The 23165-nt window shown below is 44.3% G+C and overlaps 1 protein-coding gene across 9 annotated transcripts in view; it reads left to right on the forward strand.

The window, feature by feature from the left end:
* The first annotated feature begins 9739 nt into the window (after positions 1–9739).
* Positions 9740–23165, forward strand: part of Ppfibp1 (PPFIA binding protein 1) — a 138297-nt gene continuing 124871 nt past the window's right edge. For 5 of the 9 annotated variants that reach the window (XM_052175295.1, XM_052175296.1, XM_052175294.1 and 2 more), the window contains exon 1: positions 9740–9939. The gene's annotated coding sequence lies outside the window, so the exon portion shown is untranslated. The remainder of the gene's footprint in view (positions 9940–23165) is intronic. The other 4 variants (XM_052175297.1, XM_052175301.1, XM_052175302.1 and 1 more) reach the window with 1 other exon arrangement.

Raw genomic sequence — 23165 nt, forward strand, 5'->3', positions numbered from 1 at the left:
AGTAGATTTCCTGGGTTGTTCTTTGCAACTTACTTGCAATTCAGCTTCTCTCTGGAAGGGCTTCTGCTCTGGTCTAACTCTTTTCCCATCTCACAGGAGGATGGACTTCTGTCCTTTGATTGACAGGAAAGTTCAAAACATTACAAATAACTTTCTAAGAAAAGCAGCATTTTCTTTGTCTCGCTGGTCCTTCTCATGAGATTACTTCATAAAAGCATGACAAGATTGCTGGAAAGAGTTTTTTTTTTTTTTTTTTTTTTTTTTTTTTTGTAAAACAAGATGGTAGCAGGATATGCTCTGACTTTGTTTTCCCCCTAATTAGAAAACAGCTAAACTCCTTCAGTGATCTGGTTGCGGATTGAGAGAGGTTCTAGAAAGATAACATGATGTTCAGGCTCCTTTCTCTTGGTGTTCCTTCATTGGGCCTGTAATCACAGCTTCCTCCACTCCTGTTACTTAGGGAAAGAAGGAGGTGGAGCAGGGGCCTTGTAATTAATATAATGACATTAATTAATATGCAATGATAATTACCTGGTGTAGAGTAACACATTCTGAACTCCTGTAGTATCTGACAAAATAGACCCTAAGACAGACTAAGATTAACCCAAAACAAGTCACCAGGAAACAAAATTAGAACCATGATCTTGGCCACCAGGTCAAGTCTTAAGAATTTCCTCATCGATTCAGAATAGAATACTCAGACCTGTGCCGTCTGTGGCTCTTGGGAAATATGAAACACTCCCACGAGTGTGCCTCATTAGCAACATGGTTAGTGCCGCTCATTGAAGGGTTTCAGATCATCCCAGCTGATAAAGACAAGGGTGTGAGACAACCTGAGAAGTGAGAGAACCTGGGGTGGGGGTGGGGGTGGGGTGGGGTAGTGTGGAGCTGCAGAGGCTCATGGGAACACAGACTCAGACTGTCTGTATGCATCCTCCATGTAACAGCCTTTCTTTCTGCAGGCACCAGTGCCAAACCGGGGTAGAATAATGCTATTTTGTAGTTTTGTGACCTCAGGGAAGTTGGTAAGCTCTCTGTGGCTTTACCCGTTTAGGAACTAAGACAGGCTTTCCAGAATTCATGCTAGTAAACTGCAAAGAGTTAAAGCTGGCGTGTGCTTACTTTTACAATTATTCTTTTTGTTATTGTAGTTGCACTGCGAGCCCATCTGCAGCTGTTACTGCCATTCCTGTCATGGCGTCTACTGCGTCGTGACCTCTGGCCACACGGTAGTCTATGTGGGGCTCCCGGACGCCCTCCCTTTCAGTCACTAACTGCTTTGTTTTGATCTTTTTTTCTGTAACTTCACACTCCTGCCTATTCACAGGTCACTCATTGCTTGTTTTTGCATCTTTGCATCTGCTGGACTCCAGAGTCTGACATTTAGGTTCTCACACCCATTGTCTTTTGAGAAGACTTAATTGGGCCAGGTAGTGAGGATTTGACCTGGACTCCTGAGATCCTATTCTTGTTAGATTGATAGCAACAAGGGTGTGAGACAACTTAAACTCACACTCAACTGTCTGAGTCAAATGAGAATCCGTGGTACAGTCAAGCCTATCACATTCTGTCTGGCAAGAGGGCTCAGTAGGTAGAGGTATTTGCTGCCAAGTCAGATGATCCAAGTATCGTCTCCAGAACCTGCATGACAGAAGGAATGAGAGAACTGACTGCCTCAGGTTGTTCCGTGACTTACGTACACAAATAAATAAGTGTAAAAATAAAAATTTAAAAGATAAGGTAAGGAAAACAGGGGTGGAGGATGGGTGTGGTGGTATGCAACTCCCGTTCCAGAGACAGAGGCAGGTGCAGCTCTCTGAGTTCAAGGCCAACCTAATCTACACAGGTCAGCTAGGGCTGTACAGTGAGATCCTCTCTCTCTTTCAAAAAGGAAAATTGTCAAGGTGTATCATCTTGACTATTTTCTGTCTCTGGTGGGGTTGTTCTCTGCAGAGCCCTGGAGGTCCTAGAACTCAGTCTGTAGACCAGGCTAGCCTCAAACTCAGAGACCAGCCTGCCTCTGCCTCCTGAGTGCTGGGATTAAAGGCGTGCTGCATGACCACTGGGATACCATTATCATTTTTACTGTTGTAACATTTCCCGTTACATCTGCAGATACTGTCTGTGTGCTCCCCAAGGGATCCTACATAGTTAGCCACTCAGACTGCTGGAAGAAAGCTGTGGGGTCACAGCTGTCACTCTGTCATTTGCCCACCTCAGTGGACTCTGTATTCCTCACTACTGGCACCTTGTTTATAGGTGGAGAAACGGAAGCCGGAAGCTGGAGGTGCCGAATGATGTAGGCTCAGACCGCTTGCTTTCATTTTACCTAAGGACAGGTGCTGATTTTAATAGTTAACAAACAACAACTCAGGTACGGGTGATAACTTTTTTCTGTCTCTCCATAAAAGGTTGTCTGTGGTTATTATGTCAATCTCATTGTGAAGTCAAGCAACAGAAGGTCACGTGCAAATGACCTCAGATGGAATAGAAGCACGGTAGTTTAAAGCACTTAAAAGAGAGGCATACTTAAATAATGGTTGTGACACATTCTCTTGGCTTCCTGATCCCCTGGCTAGTTTAACAGACCACAACACTAATTACTTGGCAGTGGATTCACTGCAGAGTCAGCATCCTTCCTTGGAAAGGCATTTCTGAAACCAGTGTCTGGAGGAGCTGCTGAAGAGGGCGGGAACCACACCCCCACCCCACTGGGCATTACAGAGCCTGAGAGATACACTCCCCAGCCCAAGCTTTGTTTACCAGGAACTAGTTTTAACTCACCAGCAAGAGTCTATCCATGAAAGCAATTTTTCAAACTAGGGTTGTCTTTCTCATGTTATATCTGCTTTTGGAAAACTCTTTCCAGGGGCTGGAGAGATGGCCAGTGGTTAAGAGTACTGACTGCTCTTACAGAGATCCTGAGTTCAATTCCCAGCAACTACATGGTGGCTCACAACCATCTGTAATGAAGCCCTCTTCTGATGTGTCTGAAGACAGCTACAGTGTACTCATACACATAAAATAAATAAATCTTATAAAAGAAAGAAAGAAAGGAAGGAAGGAAGGAAGAAAGAAAGAAAGAAAGAAAGAAAGAAAGAAAGAAAGAAAGAAAAACAAACTCTTTACCAACCCTGGCAGTGGTGGCACATGCCTTCAATCCCAGCACTTGGGAGGCAGAGGCAGGCAGATTTCTGAGTTCAAGGCCTGCCTGGTCTAAAGAGTGAGTCCCAGGACAGCCAGGGCTATATAGAGAACCTCTGTCTTAAAAACTGAAACAAAACAAAACAAAACCTCTTTCCCCTCAGCCTTCTTAAACAGAAGTTTATGGACTGAAGTTAACAGATCACTCAAAAATGTAAATTCTGGCTTAGTGGGCAAATTCTAGTTAAGGTTAAGGACGAGGAGAGACTAAATAAAGAAACATTAGCTTAATGATCGTCTCGGTGCAAAGGTGAGCATGACAGAAGTGAGATGCCCTGGTGTGAGGCCTAGGAGTTACAGAGGCGTTAGTCCAGGGAACGAAGGGCCCCAGAGCACCAAACGGGAGACACTTGTGTTGGCAGCAAGACACGATGTGCAGAGTGGAAAAATCAAAGGGAAAAAGCAGGCAGTCACCTCCCGAGCATGCTCTGTTACTGGTCCAGCACCTTCTGTTGTTCCTGAGATCTACAGAGATCTCTGCATAGGATGCATTAGGCAGAAGGGTAAACCTGACCTGTGATTCCTACAAAGGCCTGGTGGCTTGGGAAGGGGTGGCCTGCTTGGGATACATGCTGTGTACATCATCTGCACAGATTGGGAAACAGGAATTGCACCTATGTCTTGAAAAGGCTGGACTCTCTATCCCTGGGGGTTTCCTCAGAATAACCCAGTTAGCTCACCCCTCCCTTTGGCCACTTCTCCTTTGGAGACAGGGTCTTGCTGTGTTGCCTCAAAGTCCAGTTGGTTAACACTCATCCCACCTCAGTCTCTTGAGAGTCTGAGATTAGAGATGCACACCACTATCTAATATTTAAAAGTAAAGTTTGTAGTAAGATTATTTAAGGGAACGTGTTGAATCTCATCATTAATCAAAGGCCGTGAAAACTGATTATTCTTATTTTTTACTAAGAATGTCTCCTTCAGCTTTTAAATGGATAAGTACAACAGATAAATTGAATGTACCTAGGAATTTTTTAGGTTTATCTGGTAGCTAATTAGAGAGTAACCATGGACTGCTGGGAAAGAGTGAAGTAAGACTCGCCCTTGGGACAGAGTATTTGAGTATTACTAACCTGATTCTATGGAGGAAGTGGGGCTGGAATCACAAATGATGTTCGTAGTGACAGCTCAGTAGTGCTTCAGTTAAGATTGGGTGCTGCTACCAAATGCCACATTGACGATCAGGCAGAACAGCAGCAACGTCCTTGTGAAGGAATTCTAAAACCAAGCCTGCTTTATTTGGTTTTGACTCATGGTTTACACCATATGTTCAGCCCACTGTGTGTTGGCCATGTGATTGAAAGCAGCTTGGGACTCCAAAATCCTCTGGAGACAGTCTGTCCATGTTATTACAGAGCTTCTAAAGACCTTGCCCACAGCAGGTTAGGAGATGGAAATATTTATTCAGTGAGGTTTTTCTTTTTTATGTCTACAGGATAAAACACAGTTTTAGGCATGAGGAGAGATATCTCAGTGCGGGTCTTGGTTGCTCTGGGTGTTGCGGTCTTCTACCCATCAGAATCCTGCTGAGCCTTCACTCTTCGTTAGAATGGCACTTTCAGTCATATCTGGGCTCTGATTAAGAGCACTTGCTATTCCTGCAGAGGACCTGGGTTCAGTTGCTACCACTTACATGGTGACTCATGATAGTAACTCAGGATAGTAAGTTTGGGAGTTCAGATCCCCTCTTCTGTCCTCTGGGGTCACTTTGACTTCTGCAGGTGTGAGCACACGTAAACTAAATCTTAAAATAACAACCTGCTCATCTCACAGATGGTTCAGGATTACTGGGATACAAGGCGGAGGCTTTGAAGAGGAAAATGTGAAAACCAGATTCTAGCAGAGCGGGACAAAGATCCTCACTGTGGCCACTTTCCTGGCTTGAATGTGCCTCTTCCTGTGGGAAATACTGAAGAAGGGCCTTCAGATGACATTTAGGCTTCCTGTAGGGTCCCACTTTACCCATTCTGAGCAGGTTTTCTCCAGCTTTCACGGAAGTCTCTTCTAGTCCCCCACCCTAAGGACAGCACCTGGCACAGTTCCAGGGAGACTCAGCATTGGAGTAGCCAGGCAGACAATAGTCATGTGACCTACAGACCTGGTGTGGACACAGGAGCATTCCCATAAGCCACAGATGACCCAGGTTAGAGGTTGGTGCTGGTTTTGACCCTTATCATCCTATTTTCTTCTGTAACCGTGTCCTGATTGGAGTTTTCCAACGTACACAGAGGCCAGTGCCTTCAAGGTTAAGTAGCAGACTTCTTTCTATTTTATTTTTATTTTATATGGATAGGGGTTTTGCACGCATGTCTGTGCAACATGTATGTGTAGCGCCTGCAGAGGCTAGAAGAGGGTGTTGGACCTGCTCAGACTGTAGTTACAAAAGGTTGTGAGCCCCTGTGTAGTTTTGGGAATTGACTATGGTTCTCTGGAAGAGCAGTCTGTGTTTTTTGGTTTTGTTTTTTTTTTAATTTTTGGGTTTTTTGAGACAGGGTTTCTCTGTATAGCCCTGGCTGTCCTGGAACTCACTCTGTAGACCAGGCTGGTCTCGAACTCAGAAATCCGCCTGCCTCTGCCTCCCAGAGTGCTGGGATTACAGGAGTGCACCACCACCGCCCGGCTCTGTGTTCTTAATCACTGGGTTGAGCCCTTTCTCCAGCCCCTGAGGCTATCTTATACAAATTCAGGATCACAGTAAAATCCAAACGTAGAAAAGATAAAAGCTGGGTCCTGGGTAGAAAGGAGGGAGACAGAGGGGGAAATTGCCTCGGCTGGCCAGCCCTCCCATGTGCTCTGTGTGATACCCCCCCCCCCCCCCCCGTTTGATCTGCTCCAGCCCTCCCCCCCCCCTCGGTGTGACCCCTGGTTTGATCTGCTCCAGCCCTCCCCCCCCTCGGTGTGACCCCCCCCCCCCCGTTTGATTTGCTCCAGCCCAGCCCTCCCCCAGCTCAGTGTGACCCCTGGTTTGATCTGCTCCAGCCCTTCCCCCCCTCGGTGTGACCCCTGGTTTGATCTGCTCCAGATTGAGCCTTTTCAGCTTTCATTTTGAGTCTCTTGTTCCCCTGACTTTGGTGGCAGCTGTTATCATTCCAGCTGTAGAGGGAACGGGAGGCAACTTCCTGTTATTCTATCCTGCCATCTCTACGGGGGTGGACATTCCCTCCCCCTCTTGTGGCTGGCTGTGGTTTTGGAAGAACTGGAGTCTGGAGGCAGCCATCCTATGAGTAGGGCTGCTGGAGCGGCCGGAATGTGCCAGTCACCCTGTGAGGGCACCTGGAGTAAGGCAGAAAGCAGGCACTGAGGGAAGAGGAGGCTGGAGTGGTGGAGAGAGGGGTCAGGGATGAGTTTAGAAGATACTGGAGGGAGTTGGGAGTTGAATAAATGACTGTCAGGGGGAGGGTAAGGGTAGGGCTGCAGCCCAAAGGAACAGGGAGAGAGGGACATGGAGAGAAAGCCAGAGAAAGCAGGGAGGAGGTGGTTGATGTTTTGGGCTAGAAATAATTCCTGAGTAGACTGCAGTGTACAGAAGTAATGGGGCCGATCTCTCCAGCCCTGTGACGTTGCTACATTTGCCAAACTATCTCTTTGCATTTGGCATAAGGAATACACAGAGGGATTGAGCTTGAAGCCTGCTCTTCAAAAGTTTTAAATTTGATGCTGATGTGTGGTACAGGTCTGTAACTCTAGCATTCTGGAGGCTGGGGCACTGGCTACAAATTTGAGTCCAGCCTGGGCTGCGTCGTGGGTTCCAGGCTAGCCTGGACTACATAATGAGACTGTCTCAAATATCCGTTTGATGGGTATGGTGATGCAAGCCTTTAATCCCGACATTCTGGAGGCAGAGGCATATGGACCTCTGTGTTCCAAGACGTCCAGGCTATATAGTGAGACTCTGTCTCGAAACAAGCAAAACCCCATCCCTGTCACAAACTATAAAATGTTAACAGAAAGGCAGGCAGGAAATGCCTTGCTTTTTGTTTTGTTTTGGTTATTTTTGAGACAGGGTTTCTCTGTAGAGCCCTAGGTGTCCCAGAACTCACTCTGTAGACAAGGCTGGCCTCGAACTCAGAGATCCTCCTGCCTTTGCCTCCCGAGTGCTGGGATCCAAGCATGTGCCACCACCACCACTGTCAGGAAACATCTTTAACTAGGTATGCTCTACCACACGTTACACACCTGTGAAACACCTCCTATGGTAACCTTGATAGGCATTGCTGGCCCCACTTAGAGTGGAAGTAGGGGAAGTTTCAAGTAGATAATTTGAGTGTTAGAAACCTGTGGCAGAGCTCTGTAGAGTCCACTCCCAGACCTCTCCTCCCTGCCCTGTGATTTCACTGTGGCAAGCAGCAGGTCCTGACAGGTCAAAGCTTTAACTGGGCCTTGACAGAAGAGTAGGCCATCCACAAATACCTCTGGTGTGAGTGTCAAAAGATGGCACCCAAGCAAGGTCTGCGAGTTTCTCTAATAGAGGGATGGATTCCAGGACAGAAGAGGGAGGTGGGTAGGGGCAGGGACGAAATAGAAGCCAGGCTGGGGGTAGTTTTAGGAGACTAGCTGAGAATTTCAGGGCAAGATGTTGATGAGGAAAACAAACACTTCAGAAGCTCATTTGGTTTGGTGTAGACATTCACGGCTGGGGAATTCAAGGGAAGGCTTCAGAATAGTCAGTCAGTTACCATGGTGACAATATAAAGTCGGAGTGAATGCAGGGGTCAAGTCTAGTTTATTTTTGAAATTGTGTGGAGTATGAATAATCAATGCTTTTCTTTTTTTTAAATGTGGGTGTCTTGCCCAGAGGTGTGTATACACCCTTGGAGGACAGAAGAGGGCGTCAGATCCCCTGGATCTGACCTTACAGGCAGCTGGGACCCTGCTGAGGCCTTTGACTCCTTATGTTGAAATCAGTTTATTTATCATGGACAGGTGGGCTGGGATGAGCATATGGGACACAATGAGGGATGTTGTGAATCCATTGTGGTAGAATGGTGAATGTGTGATCTCATTAATTAAAGAACACACAATAAAGCCAGCTGAAAAGTCACATGTCACACACCTTAATCCTAGCATCCAGGATGGGAGGCAGGAGGCTCCTGAGTTCAAGGCTGGCCTGTGCTCATAGTGGGTTCAAGGATAGCTTCAGCTACTTAAGAATCTGTCTCAAAAAAAAACCCTAAAACCAACCCCCCCAAATCAACACACACACACACACACACACACATACACCACCTCTTGTTCCCCAGGGTGGTGGTGGCAGCAGGGGCTGGGCAGACCCATAGCCAGCAAAAAGCTAACAGAAGCTATTCATATTCGGTATCTGTGAAGTTGCTTTTCATTATTCAGTTCTGTCCTGGGTCTGACAGGGGAAACTGAAAGAAGGCTCCTGAGAATCTCCCTGACTTTGAAGCCAAGAGGATTATACAGCTGATATCCACCAGAGGGTAAACAGTAGTTAATTCTTAATTGTTAGCTCAGTCACTGCAATTGGTTCAACAGTAATTATTATCATGTGGTTTGAACTCAGTTGTAAGGGTTCTTCCTTTTCAGTTGTGCATCACAACGGCAACCTTCTGGTACTTAAAAAAGTTCAGCACACAACCCCTACCTTACAACAGGCAGAATTCAATGCTTCTAGCCTCCATGGGTACAGACGCATATGTACACATAATTAAACAAAATAACAAAAATAGCTGGGTGTGGTGGTGCTCGTCTTTGATTTCAGCAGTCTGAGGCAGAGGCAGGCAGATAGCTGTTCAAGACCACAGTTTCACGACAGGACAAACAAACAACCCAACAACAATAACAATAAAAATCTTTTAAAAGCAGGTTAGTGCTGAGCCCGGGCCTGTAATCTCAGCTACTAGGAAGGCTAAGGTAGAAAGATCAATTTGAAGATCAGTCTTGGTAAGTGTCACAGCACGGGGGTGGGGTTGGGGGGTGGCGCCTCAAAACAAAACAAAATGTATATAGTAAAATATTTTCCCCCTCTGGAGAGTCCATTTTATTTCTCTGGAAGCTTGCCTGTCTTTTTATTTTTATTTTTGTCTTGTTACTAAATGCAAAAGCAGCCACGTGGTTGAGCGCCGCTGGATGACCACGCGGAGCTGAGGCGGCCACGTCTAGGATCCTTGTCCGCCCAGTCTCTGCAAGTACTCAGTTTCCCCTGGCTGTCCCCGACCCGCGCTGCAAGGCAGGAGGCCTCCGGGGCCTTTACTTTATCCGCGGGGTTCCCCGCCGGCCACGTCCGCCTCGTCCGCCCCATCCACGACACAGAGGCGTTCTTTTGGGGCGAGCGTCCGCTTCCGACCCGGGAAGAGCTGCGACCGCCCGCCCGGCTCTCCGCAGCCCTTTATCCGCGCCCTGCAGACCGCAGCCAGCCGGCCGCGCTCCCCACCGACGCCCACTCCCAGCTCCGCCGGCTCTGCCAGGAATGTGAGAGACCCAGCACCTCCTCGGAGTGACCGCGCGCCTGGCCAATCAGCGGGCCGCGGGCGCGAGGCCCCGCCTCCTCCGCCCCTGGGGCTGGTTCCCGCCGGGGGCGGGGCGGCGGCCGGAGGACCGAGGGGAGGCGGCACCTGGGCGGCGGTGATGTCAGCCGGGCGCTGTGCTCCGGCCACGGCTCCTGTCGCCGCCGTGTAGGGCGCGGGGGCGGCCGCGACGGGAGCGGCGATCTGGCAGCCGGGTTGGTGCCGGGAGGCGGAACTGCAACTTGTGGAGCTCGGCGGCCCTCCGCCTCAGGTAAGCCAGCCGCGGGCGGTTCCTTCTGCGACCTGAGCCCGCGTTCCCCGGGATCTCTAGGGAGTGGGGGACAGCTTCGGGGTGACAGGAAGGGCTCGTCTAGGTCCTCGGTTCCCGCACCCCGACTCCCCACAGCACCGAACTCCAGTCAGGGAAGTGTGCCGGGACTCCCCCCACAGTCTCCAGTCAGGGAAGTGTGCTCCCTGCTCACACCCAGACTCCCCTTCACACCACAGACTCCAGTCAGGGAAGTGTGCTCCCGGCTCACACCCGGGTCTCCCCTTCACACCACAGACTCCAGTCAGGGAAGTGTGCTCCCAGTTCACACCCGAACGCCCCCTTACAGATTCCAGTCAGGGAAGTGTGCTCCCCGCTCACATCCAGACTCCCCGCCACAGCCTGCAGCCAGAGAAGTGTGCTCCCGGCTCACACCCGGGCTCCCCTATCCCACACACCTCCACAGCCTCTAGCCAGGGTAGTGTGAGCCCATCTCACACTCTTCGCCCCACCACACCACAGAACTTTGATAACCCAGAACTCCAATCAGGGAAGTGTCCTGGGACCCCACACCCCAGAATCCCCACCACACTACACACTCCAGTTATGATTCCCATACCCCGGACTTTCTACAATAATATCCAGTCAGGGAACTGTAGTGGAGCCCCAGATTCCCTGTATAATACCGCAGAGCTCCAGTCTTGTAAAGTGTGCTCAAACCCTGAATCTCAGCTTCCTCATATTACAAGAGAATGCCCAACAGGGACATGTGCTTGAACTCAGTCTCGTACACTACTACAGAACCAGCAGGCAAGTGTATGTATGTGCAGGTGGGAACAGGAGTGGGGAATATTTTAAAGTGCCACAAATATTTGTGAATAATCTTCCCAGAAAGTAAAGAGAACATAGTTTCTTTACATCCTACCTTGTATTGCTTAGGTAAAAGAACATCAATGTTATTCTTACATTATCTTACAAAGTATAGAATATTCTTTTATGTACTCCAGTTAGGATGTGAGAAATTCACTTATATATATTCGTAGCTTGTGGGAAAACTGGTTTCTTGGGGGCACAACTCTACAACTCTGTCGTTGTTTATACACCAGAGCAGTTAGGAAGGCGGCTGACAATCTAGATCTTGCCTGGGGCTGCTTGAGAAAAGGTTAAATCAAGGCTGTTAGTTGTGTTTTCAGGGTTCACTTTTAGAGAAAGGAGTTTAAATTTTATTTTGTTACTTTTTATTTTTAAAATAGGGATTTCACTATGTAGCTCTGGCTGGCCTGAGCCACTGTGTAGACCACTCAGGCCCCAAACTCACTGAAATCTGCCTGTCTCTGCTTCCTGAGTCCTAGGGTTAGAAGCCTTTGCCAGCTTTACTGGCTGGGAAAGGAGTTTTGACAGGGTAATGGGGTCTAAAGCATGGTATACAAACTCTTAATAATTAGAATATGACTTTTTCCAATGTGGGACCAAAACAAACCCTTGCTTTCTGTAAGAATTGACAGCAATGTGAAGGGAACTCAAAAGGTCTGTTTGTTAAGTAGGGAAAGAAATTGTCTCTTGGTAGGATTCTGATTTTATTTCTTGTTTCAAATTCTTTTTCTTGCTTGTAGATTTTCTGCGCCCGGGTCACTGAGTGTGATTGGCTTTCTGGGGGGAAATTTTTTGAGTACACTGATTCCAACACTGGCTCTCAGTGTTTCAAGACTCTTAGAGCAAGAAATAGAAAGCATATAGCTGAGGTTTCTGAGGGAAGCAAGTTTCCTCTTTGAGGGCAGGGGTTTCTCAGCAGTGAAGATTCCCTGGTTGCCAGGTCTGGAGGAAGTGGGAGTGGACTTTATTGTTAGTCAGAAGCTGCATCCCAGACTCTGACCTAAAGGGCATTTCCAGGAGCTGGGGAAAGAAAGTCATCACATTATGTCTAGTAAACTTAAGTCAGGAAGTGTGGGCATAGAGGATTTTAAAAATGGAATTTAAAAGACGTCTCTAAAGCCAGAACAGGGAAGGACATTTGTGTGTTATTTGCTTTGTTTTCAAACAGCATTGTTCTTAGTTCCTGGAATAACTAAACAGCACAGGGCATATGAAGTGCGACCTTTTTGACAGGGCCTACTGCGCTCCCCCTTTCTTCTTTGAGACAGGATCTCACCATGTTGCCCAGGCTGGCCCTGAACTTCAGTTCTTCTTGCTTCCCTCTGGGATTACATGTTTGTGCCATCGTACCCAGCAAGAACAGGCTTTTGTAAAGGGAGTATGTGCTTTATGGGAACAGAACATTTTAATTTTTGTTTGCATTTTTGAACTACGGCATTGAAATTGCTAATGACTCAGCAATAATATTAGGCTAATTTTGGTATTTCTGTTCAATGAATATATGTAAAATATTCTGTATTTTCTAATGCAGTTTTCTTTTATTGGGAAAGAGATGTGAAATTCCTGTGGGCACTAAGGTGGGTACTATGTAGTTGATAACATTATTTAGGCGATGACATGCAGTTAAAGATGGAACCTCAAAGACCTAGAAGAAAATGTCAGAATCCCTGAAATTGCAGTTATAGACAGTTTTAAAACCCATGTGGGTATTGGGGACAGAACCAGGATCTGTGTTAGAGTCATGAGTGCTTTTTTATTATTTATTTATTTATTTATTTATTTATTTATTTATTTATTTATTATTCGATATATTCTTTATTTACATTTCAAATGATTTCCCCTTTTCAGGATCCTCCCCTCCCGAAAGTCCCATAAGCCCTCTTCTTTCCCCCTGTTCCCCAATCACCCCTTCCCACTTCCCTATCCTAGTATTCCCCTACACTGTTGCACTGAGCCATTCTAGGGCCAGGAGCCTTTCCTTCCTTCCTTCTTGGACATCATTTGATATGTGGATTGTTTCCTGGGTATTCCAAGCTTCTGGGCTAATATCCGCTTATCAGTGAGTGCATACCATGTGTGTTCTTTTGTGATTGGGTCACCTCACTCAGGATGACATTCTTCAGTTCCACCCATTTGCCTAAGAATTTCATGAATTCATTGTTTTTAATAGCTGAGTAGTATTCCATAGTGTAAATATGCCACATTTTCTGTATCCATTCCTTTGTTGAGGGATATCTGGGTTCTTTCCAGCTTCTGGCTATTATAAATAGGGCTGCTATGAACATAGTGGAGATGAGATTAGGTTTTGATTCGATTCCTTTTGATAAGCAACTATTACTATTATAATAGCGACATTAAAATAAGAGTCAGTTGGTCTTACTGGACAAGAAACTTGAAATATAGGCTACACTGGAGTTCCAAATTAACCATGTCTAATCTGAAAGTTGTCTTAAATTGTTCTTGAGAACATGGTCACTGGAGGAGCATCATACAGTTCATGCGATTTTTATGTCATTCTTTGTGTCAGTGTGAAGTAAATCACAATAAGATCATTCTGCTGCTGAGCAGCTGACTTCTTTAAAATTTTTTATATCCCTGGACTACTTAGATTTAGTAGTAAATTATGCTGACAACTTGTTACATTAAAATTGACTTTTTGAGCTTTTCATTTCCCATTTTTAAGGTACCTTATTTTTTTAAACAGCAGAATTAGAAGGAAATTCTGATTAGCTGAAGGAAAATTAACCAAAGGAAAATCTTATTTAATGTTCTGTCTTTCCAAGATGTTACATGTTTCTGTCCTGGTTTGAATTACCTTTACAAAACAGTGAGTGAAGGAGGAGTTAATGCCTCCATATCCATTCATACGTGGGTTGATTTTTCTTGATTTTTTTTTTTTTTTAATTTGGTGGGTGTATGTGTGCATGCTCACATGTAGAAGGCCAGGGGCAGATGTTAGGTTTCTTAAGTTTGGCTAGACTCATTACTCAAAATGCTGCAGAGGTTTTCTGCTTGTCCAGCTCCTGGTATTACAGGTGTGTGTTGCTCTGGGTGGTGAGGCCCAAACTCAGGGCCTCACTCTTTGGTGGTAAGTGCTTTATCAATGGAACCATCTCCCCAGTTCTAAGTCTGTATTTTAAAAATGTCAAAGGGGGAAAACATAAACAGGTTATATCATATAATCACTTTATTTTCAAAGATTTTTCTAGAAAGTCTTTTTTAGTTCTGAAGTTGGGAATCACACTTCAGCAGTCATTGTAAGCCCTTTCAGAAAGTCCTAATCCTAATTAAGAAGATCTTCATCTCCTTCCCAAATAAAAACAAAAAAATTAATTAACTAGTTAGTTAATTAATTTCTGAGATAGGGTTTCTCTGTGCAGCTCTGGCTGTCCTGGCTTTGCAGACCAGACTGGCCTCCAATTCAAGAGATCCATCTACCTCTGCCCCCTAAGTGTTGAGATTAAAGGCATTGATCACCACCACACAGCTCAACTAATTCATTTCCATTTAATGTGAACAGATTTTTTTGTCTGCATGTATGTCTGTGTACCACATGCCTAGTGCCCTTAAAGTAAGGCCAGAAGAAAGCATTGGGTTACTTAGAACTGGAGTTACAGACATTTGTGAGCTGTTACTTGGGTGTTAGAAATGAAGTTGAACTATCTCTCAAGCTACACATTTCAAATTTTGAAAAACCATTGTCAGACAGATGAGTTTAAATAAGAGATTCAAAGTTATTACAGTTAAAGCTCTATTTTGGTACTTGGTGTGTTTTAGAAATAAAGCAAGTTTCTTCTGGATAGCATTTTGGTGTGGTGCAGCTAAAAGTTTATAAAATTACAATTAAATCAATTATCAAATGTCCGAAATTTCTGTGGGCTCATGCAGCTCCTCATCTGTTAAGTTAGTTACTCCTCAGATGTACTGCAGGGCATGTCAGAACCTATTGCCTATTAAACTCCTGCAGCTTTTGTCATATATATCACGGAGATTAATGCTTTATTAAATAAAGCTCATGGCAAAACCAAAACAAACCAAAACAAAACCTAAGATGATTTAGCCTGCCCTACAGAACTCAAAGACTTCCATTTTTTTTCTTTTTCATGTAGTAATTATGTTGTTGCTTGAATGCAAAGTGGTGAGGATTGTTTTTTTGTTTTATTTTCCACTTTGAAGGAAACGCCAAAAAAAGTTGGATTTTAGATTAAAATTGGCCTCTCTGAAAAGGTTTAATTTACATGCTTGTTATGTAGTTTTGTAGTGAGGAGGGAGGGTCTGGGTTCAGTGTAGAACAGTCTGTGCATTGAACAGTTTCTATTTCTGAAACGTGGGCCAGGTGGGTTTGTCCTCACAGCTTGTGCCTACGCTGGGCTTTTATGTGTCACTGGAACCTGCTATGACTCACATTTTGACCAGCCCACACACGTGTCTTTGTTTTTGTTGGCAAGTTTAAGGAGTTGAGAATAGACAGACCATTTAGTGCTTTCTGTATAGTACTACATCTGAAAATGCCCATGAATGCAGGAATTGTATAAACTTAAATTGCATATAGTACCAGTCAGTATGGCAAGAACTCATAGCTTAGGTATGGAACATGCAGAGGGAAGGTCAGACATTGTAATGTTTGGGGGTTGTTGTAAATTTCATGGATACCCTATTAGCCTGAGTGTGAATGGATATTTTTACCTGTTCTCTGACCAGTCTAATTCAAGCACACATCTATAAGGAAGCCAATATGCTATTCATAGTGTATGTGTATTTGATAACAAGGCAAACTTGATTAGATGAAAGTAAGATTAAAGATGGTGCTTTCAGAAGAAAGGGCTCATGAGGCCTCACTGCTAGCTGAGGAGCTATTGCCTGCCTTGGAATGGAGAGTCAATTTTCTTTGGGGGTGTGGCCTCTGGTGTATCACTCCAATGATTGGGTACAGGCTGTACTAACTGGGCAGAGAGATGGATGGATATATATCTCCATTAAAATGTCCACATATATATATGATATATATACATTTATCTATATATATGATATGGTATATATATATGATAGAATAAATGTATAAATGATAATGATACACATATATGTATATATATGATACCTATATATGTATATGTATGCTATGATATATATATATATATGATATATGTGACATAATAACAAGAGTGGGGGTGATGTGTGTGTGCATGGGGGTGTGTCCCAGGGAATAAGGAAAGGGGAGTAGGGTGGTGGTGAATATGACTAAAATATATTGTATACATATGAAATGAAATTGTCAAAGCACAAAATAAAAATGTTTTAAAAAGATGCTGTTTTCAGTGGTAAGATTTTATGCATAAGTGACCAAGCCCTTCAGGCAAACAGGATACAGACAGCTCTTGGAAAGCTCATTACATTGCTTTTGCTTCTCTCTTGTTTCAGCTGTAGAACTTTGCATAACAGTCATCAGACTTACAAAACTGCTCCAGAGTTGTATAGGATTTTTTGCTTTTTAGTAGGGAAATTTTATTGAATTTACTTTATCTAGAAGAACATGAAAACATGAGGAACTTGACCTGTTTTTGTTGCTGTTTTTAATCATGTAAGAACTCAGCAGCGTAGGTAGAGTTGAACAAATAATGTCCCTAGGGCCATTATGTTTTTCTAAGATGCTGTCCCTTAGACCAGTATACAGTAGAAGACCTAATTTTGTTTGAAGTGGAATTTGAACATGCTCTGCTTTTTTTCTTATAAATGATGGAAGAGCCTGTGAGCCTGAGTGTTGTCTTCTAGATTGGCTGTGGGCAGAGGGGTGGGGGAGGGGAAGGAGAAAAGGGAAATGATGAGTCAGGAAACCATCTGGTTGATCCAGTGGGTCTGCTGGGAACCAGACCTGTGAAGTTACTTGGGTAACTGTTTCCTTGGAATCAGGTGCTTGGATGTTTCTGTCAGCCTTTCACATTCTCCCACCCCCCCACCTTCACCAGATTGTAACTGCACACCTGGGAAGCGTTCTAAACATGGAATTACCGTTCTTGATCATTTTCTCTGCTTAGGGACTTTGGTTCTCTAGGGCGACATGCCCATCCCTTCGCCATGTAGGGGCCAGTGACTTACAGTCCCTTGTGGACTTAAGTTTAAATTTAAAAACAACTTTTTTTTTTTTTAAATTAAAAGACATTGTTCTGTGTGAGAAAAAAAAAAGAGTGTGAGGTCAGCATCCCGTAGGTACTCAGCTAGAAGTCTTGTCTTGTTTATAACAGGTTGACACTGGCAAGTCATTAATTTCTCAGTGGTATGGTAGTCTTTCCATCTGTAAAGTGGTATAAGTATTGATGTTTGTGTTGAGAATATTTGCTAGGATTAGAGATCATTGGGAATAATGAATCAAGATAAAAAATGGTGCTGGAGGTAGGATGCCGAGGGCATAGAATGGCAGGGTTCTGGGAAGTTAATTGGAAGCTGAGAAGTTGAGGATATTCTGGATTTGCTATGCCAGATTTCACCTGCCCATCTCTTGACTGCACTGGCATATTTGGCATATAAATTACCAAGAAAAGATGTTAGCTCTTACTGAAGGGGCATGCTGTAGGGACCCTGAAGACAGGGGCAGCTGTCTAAGTAGGGTCTCGGCTAACCTGGGTGGAGAGGTTGGGTGATGGCCAACGGTAAACTCTTCCCTGTCTGCTTATTGTTCCTTTAGCTTTCACCTCAATCCTACCTCCTTAAAGAAGAGCACCCAGGAATCTGCTCTCCAACTCAGAGAGAGCAGAAGATGTGCTTATGAAAATTTTATTAGCTGCAGCATAGGAATGAAGGGCGTGGGCTCTGGAGCCAGATGATTGTAGATTCGAATCCCTTGTCCTGGCTAGCTATGTGATCTTGGTTAATTAAATTGCTTTTGAACTGGGAGTAGTTGGGTGGTTATGAGGATTAAGTATGATAATGTCTGTGAAGCACTAATAGCTTTATTCTTGGCAAACAACTTGCCTTGGATAGATGACAGATATTGTTATTATTTCATTGAATATCTGACAAACTGATCCCTCTTTTTTTTTCCCCATAAGGTGTGGAGGAGGGTGATTATAAAGAAGGGCTTGGAAATGGTATGCTGGGTATTCCTAGGACTAGAGAGAGCAGATGGCTTTTAACCAAGAAGAGCACACAAGAAAAATGAAATTTTAATGGGAAACATGATGGTTAAGTATCATTGTTTGGAATTCAAGATTATATTGTGATTCATATGTTATAATCAGCCTTAGTGTTCTCATTGTATAAATTAATAAAATAATAATAAGCATTTCACTAGGTTTTTAGGTGAACAATACCATCAGAGAGAGTAGTTAATGCTTACCTAGCTCTTGCTGCACCATAAACACTTATAAGCATCTTACATGTTTTAACTTAATCCCTGCATTTGCTCTAGAAGAAAGAACTGCTGTTACTTTACACATAAGGGCTCAAAGGCCCTGAAAAGTTCAGCAGCTTTGTCAAGGTCATGTAGGTTGTGTGAGCTGGGCTTGGGTGGGGGTAGGGGACCACACTATAAATCATTAGTCACTAGTGCAAGGTAGGTAGAGTTCCAGGGCATGCTCCTGCCTCTGGTTTGGCTTTGTAAGTGGTATAGTAAAGGCTTTTAAGCATTGTTGGGTGGAGAGATAGCTCAGTGGTTATGAGTGCCTGTTCTCAAACCACAAAGGCTAGAGTTTGCATCCTGGTACCCATGTAACAGGACCGGCTCTCTGCATGCGCCTATAACCTCAGCTCTGAGAGAGGCTGAGATGGAAGGTTTGCTGTGGCTTTCTGAATTCTAGTCTAGCCAAGAAATATGAGCCCCAGGTTCAGGGAGAGACCCCTTACCTCAAAGGGAAAAAAAGTGGCAAGTGATAGAGGGTATATTCAGTGTCCTCTTCTGGTTCCTGCATGTGTCTACACCTGTATAAACACATGTGCATGAACTCATATAGACAGAAATACAAACAAATCTTTTCAAAAAGGATTGTAAGTTGATATTATCCGCATGATGATTTTAAGCAAAAATTAGAAATTTAAGTTTGCAGTGTGGGCTAATTCCCAGGCTGGTGGCCATCTCCACAGAGCTGTTTCATAAAAGCTGGAGTAGATGAACTCTGAAAGAAGAGTATGTAAAGTAAAGAAAAGCAAGTACCCAACCTTGAGGGAACATGTGACCCTTAGGAATGGTCAAGCAGAAGAGTAACCACTGAGGGAGGTAGAACATGGGCCATAAAAGAAAATGGCGGGCAAAGCCAGGGATGAACCCAGTGCTGGACGTTCATGTGCTCTCAGGCAGCAGACTCATTACAAGGGTAGACTGGGGAGCCTGCCAGGGGTCTGGGAACTCAGAGAGAGCAGTGTGAGCAGCGTGGGAGAGATGGAATCCAGGGCAGAACATTGAGGGTTACATTGAGAGCAGTAAGCTGCAGGTGATCATTTTGTCTGTTTCCTCAAGGAACTGATGGGAGAGGCACAATGTAGTGAGTAGCTGAGGTTGGAGAAAGTGTGGTCGAGGAGTAAGCACAGCAGGATAGCCAGGGCTACACAGAGAAACCCTGTCTCAAAAAGCAAAAAAAAAAAAGAACCAACAACAAAAAAGAAGTAAGCACAAGGCACGTTGGGGGTGAGGGTGAGGGAGTGGGGGTGGGGGGTGGGAGAAGGATGGGAGAAGCACAATTGGGCAGAGGGTGGCAGGTTCATATAGAATTCTAGAGAACTCTCAAGTGGGGTAGGAGAAAGCGCTCAGGGAGATGGGAAGGGTTAAGTGTTGAGTGAGTTCTCTGCAGGCCTTCCTCTTTAATACAGTAGGAAGCAGTGAAAGGAAATTCATAGACAAGTTGCCCTGGCTCCAGAGGAGCTGGCTCTGGGGATTATAGTTCAAGAGGAAAAAACTCGAAATAATGACAGGAGTCTCTCATCTAAACAATACAGAGTGACATATTTACCAGGATGTGTCTTGAGGCAGTCAGTTAATTTATTGAAGTGGAAAGCAGTGTTAGCGAAAAGAAAAAGAAAATTAGACAAAGGAAAACTTGACTTGTTTGAAGGAGGAATTTTTAGGCAACAAGACTTAATGGCTTAATGGCTCCCAGGCTAGCTTCGTGGGGAAACTTGAGCATTCTAAGTGTCGAGAAACAGCTGGTTTTGGTGCCACATTCAGTTACTGGTTAAAGCAGAACTTCCAGTGCACCAGGAAATGCTCCACAGAAAGGGGTGTGAAGCAGAGGCGGATGCGTTAGATACTAGTTTTGATAAAGTTGGTGTTAATCTTTATTTTAACTAGTTATTTCCAGTCAGAGCTTTTGCTGAAAGACATCAGGATAATGAAGCAGAAGACTAAAGCAGTCCAGTGAATGAGAGTGTGGTCCACTGATTGCCCCTTAGGACTGATTGCCTTTGCATTTTGCTGTTTCAGTTATCAGCAGTCAGCCATGGCCCAGTTACATGAAGTCAGAGATTCCAGAAATAAATACTTCCAAAGTTTTAAATCATGTGCCATTCTTAGTAGCAGGATGAAATCCCCCACCACCTTCATTTGCCTGGGGCACGAATCATCCCTTTGCCCAGAGTATTCCTGCCGTAAATGCTGCCTGCCTGTCTCCACTATGACTTACATCAGAGTGCTCACACAGGTAATTCTGAGGTAGAAACTGTATGGAGAGAGGTATGTGCCCTACAGTCTTTAATAAATTTTAGCCAGCATTTGGTCTGGGAATTATTACTTATTGAAATTAAGATTTAGAAAAGGTCTGTCTCCTGGGGGCCTTCACCTTGATAAAGGATAACAGGCGAGCAGGATGGACTGGACACTGAGATAAAGAAGTTGGAGTTTATATAGATATGGCAGCTTGACCTGTTTTGGTAAAATCTCTACCTTTAAGTCGCACAGCTTCAAGCATCTTTCTATTTTCAGTGACTTCTCACCAACCAGTCAGAATGTACATCCCTTATTCTGAGATTCATTATGGAAGTTGAGGATATGCTTCATAGCAACTCTTGTTTGCTTTTTAAGGAAAACGTTATTTCTTGGATTTAGCCTGGCTGTTGTCACAACTGTGCCACTGTGTTACCTCGTCTGATCTTGATCTCTTTCCAAGCTTGTCTTTCCTGCTCCTGTGCAGAGGGACTGACCTGTGATGAGCTCAGCAGGCACTGGTCCTCTTCCTTATTGCTTCTCTTGCTTAAACCAGTTTTCCCTTCAGTCTCCCTCTCCTGGAGGCAGCTTTGCTGAGAGGCTCTGTCAGAGCTCCGCCTGAGAACTCTTACCATCGACCAGGTAACCTACAATGTAGATTTAAATGCTCAGCTACTATGTAGGTGAGGAGTTAGCTTGCCCAGACTAACTCATTTGATACTTTGAGTCTTCTAACACTATTTCTTTGGTTTCTAGTTGTTTCTGGGATTATACTTTACAATGAGAACTTCAGTTGTGCTATCTCAGTTAATGATGAGGGCCATTGTTTCTATTTTACAGATGAGGGAAGAGGGTTTTTTTTTTTTTTTCTCCAGAGTAGACAATATAGATGACTTATGTTTGAATGCGTCTTACTTTTTTTCAGATAGATTATATGCTAGTTGAAGACCATGTTGTTTTTTTTCCAGTAGGAAGTAAATAAATATGTGATGAGGTTTCTTAGACCAGCATGTGCTGAGGCCCATTGTTAGTTCCATGGTGTTGGAAAGATGGTTCAGTTAGATAAGATGTGTAAGATAGGCATCCTGCCTGGAGACATGAAGTATAGAGTTGTGGATCTTGGGCTCCAGAGGCCTGATCGCTCTGTTTGCCCATTTGTCAAGTGAGGGCAATAACAGTATACATTTCTGTAGCAGTGGCTTGCAGTGGAGGTGATTTTGACCCAAAGGAGACATTTGATAATGGCAAGAGATGTTTTTATATCACAACCTGGGAACTGGAGGGAGTGCCACCTAATCTTGTGGTAGGGTCCAGAGATGTGCCTAAGAATCCCACAGAGGAAGGCCATCCTGACAAAGCTGTGTGTCCCAGATGTCTGTTGTGGGGTCCTGCAGATGAAGCACACCATGGAGCGCAGAGCTTTGTTGCAGTTAGCAGTTGCCGTGAGAAGCCATCTCAGAGACCTCAGGCCTCCGAGAGGGTGAGCCCCCAAGAGTTAACTGTGATTTTGCTGAGGCAGAGCCGTGTGCTCAGAGCTTTGTGCTGTCCCGTTCAGCAGCAGCAGACAGGCTCACTGAGGATGGCTTGTTTATGTCACACGGTGTACCAACATGAGCTGGAAGTTGTTCAGAGCTGTAAAAACAATGATTAGTTTTTAAGGTGTTCCTAGTAACTTCCTGCCTAACTAGTTTGTTTTGTGGAGAGAATTTTGGTGTGTCCCCTCATAGAAAAGGTTTTGGTTTATGAATTTTTGAAATATGTTTTGATGTGCAAGACATGCAGCTTTTGTTCTGACACCAAGAACAAAACACCAAGAAATATGTTTTGATGTGCTAGGCCTGGTTCAGCACGGAGCAGCTTTGTCCTTGAAGGGTGACATGTGCTACCTGCAGAGATGTGATCATCATGTGCTTATACTTGAAAATTATTATTTAGTTTTTCTTGTAATCACAAAATGAATTACCTTATAGATCTGAGTAGTATAGAAAAAAAAAAAAAACACAGGGAAGACCCAATTTTTAAAATGTTATCAGGAGCAGAGGAGATAGATGGCTTAGTGGTTGAGAGCATTTGCTGTTCTTACAGAGGACCTGGGTTTGGTTTCCAGCACCCACATTGGACAGCTCATAAATGCCTGTAACATCAGTTCTGGGGTGGGGGGTGGGGGGATCTGGTGCCCTCTTCTGGCCAGGGGGCCCTGCACATATGGTACATATCCTTATATTCAGCTCCCCACCCCTCCCACATGTTCCTTAAAAAAAAAAAATCCTGGGCAAATCCAGGAAGGAAAATTAAAAACGGAACAGGAAAAAAAGCTAGTGTCATCATCAGGCCATAGGTCAAATATTCTGAGTATATGATTTCACTCCCACTTTATATAACTTAATGTTGTTTCATTTGCATTGCTGAAGTATCAGCAAACAGTTCTGAGGACTGTGTGGTGCTCTGTTTATTGCGGAACGTGTTCTTGCTTTCAGCTTTGATGAGCATTTGTGCTGTCAGCGTTTTCTGAGTTTTATATCCGTCCCATTTTCGAAGGATGGAATGTGTGGAAGTCCTGGTTAACATTGCTGTAATTATCTAGAATTAAATAATTCTTATTCCCATTAGCAGAGGGATATTCTCACTTTGATAATATTTGGAGCTTTTTAAAGGAAAAAAAGATACCTTTTCTTTATGTATTTGCTGTTAATGATATCAGATGTGCTTATGTGACTAAGGACTTTGTTGC

This window comes from Apodemus sylvaticus, chromosome 2 (genome assembly GCF_947179515.1).
Source record: "Apodemus sylvaticus chromosome 2, mApoSyl1.1, whole genome shotgun sequence".
Lineage (NCBI taxonomy): Eukaryota > Metazoa > Chordata > Mammalia > Rodentia > Muridae > Apodemus > Apodemus sylvaticus.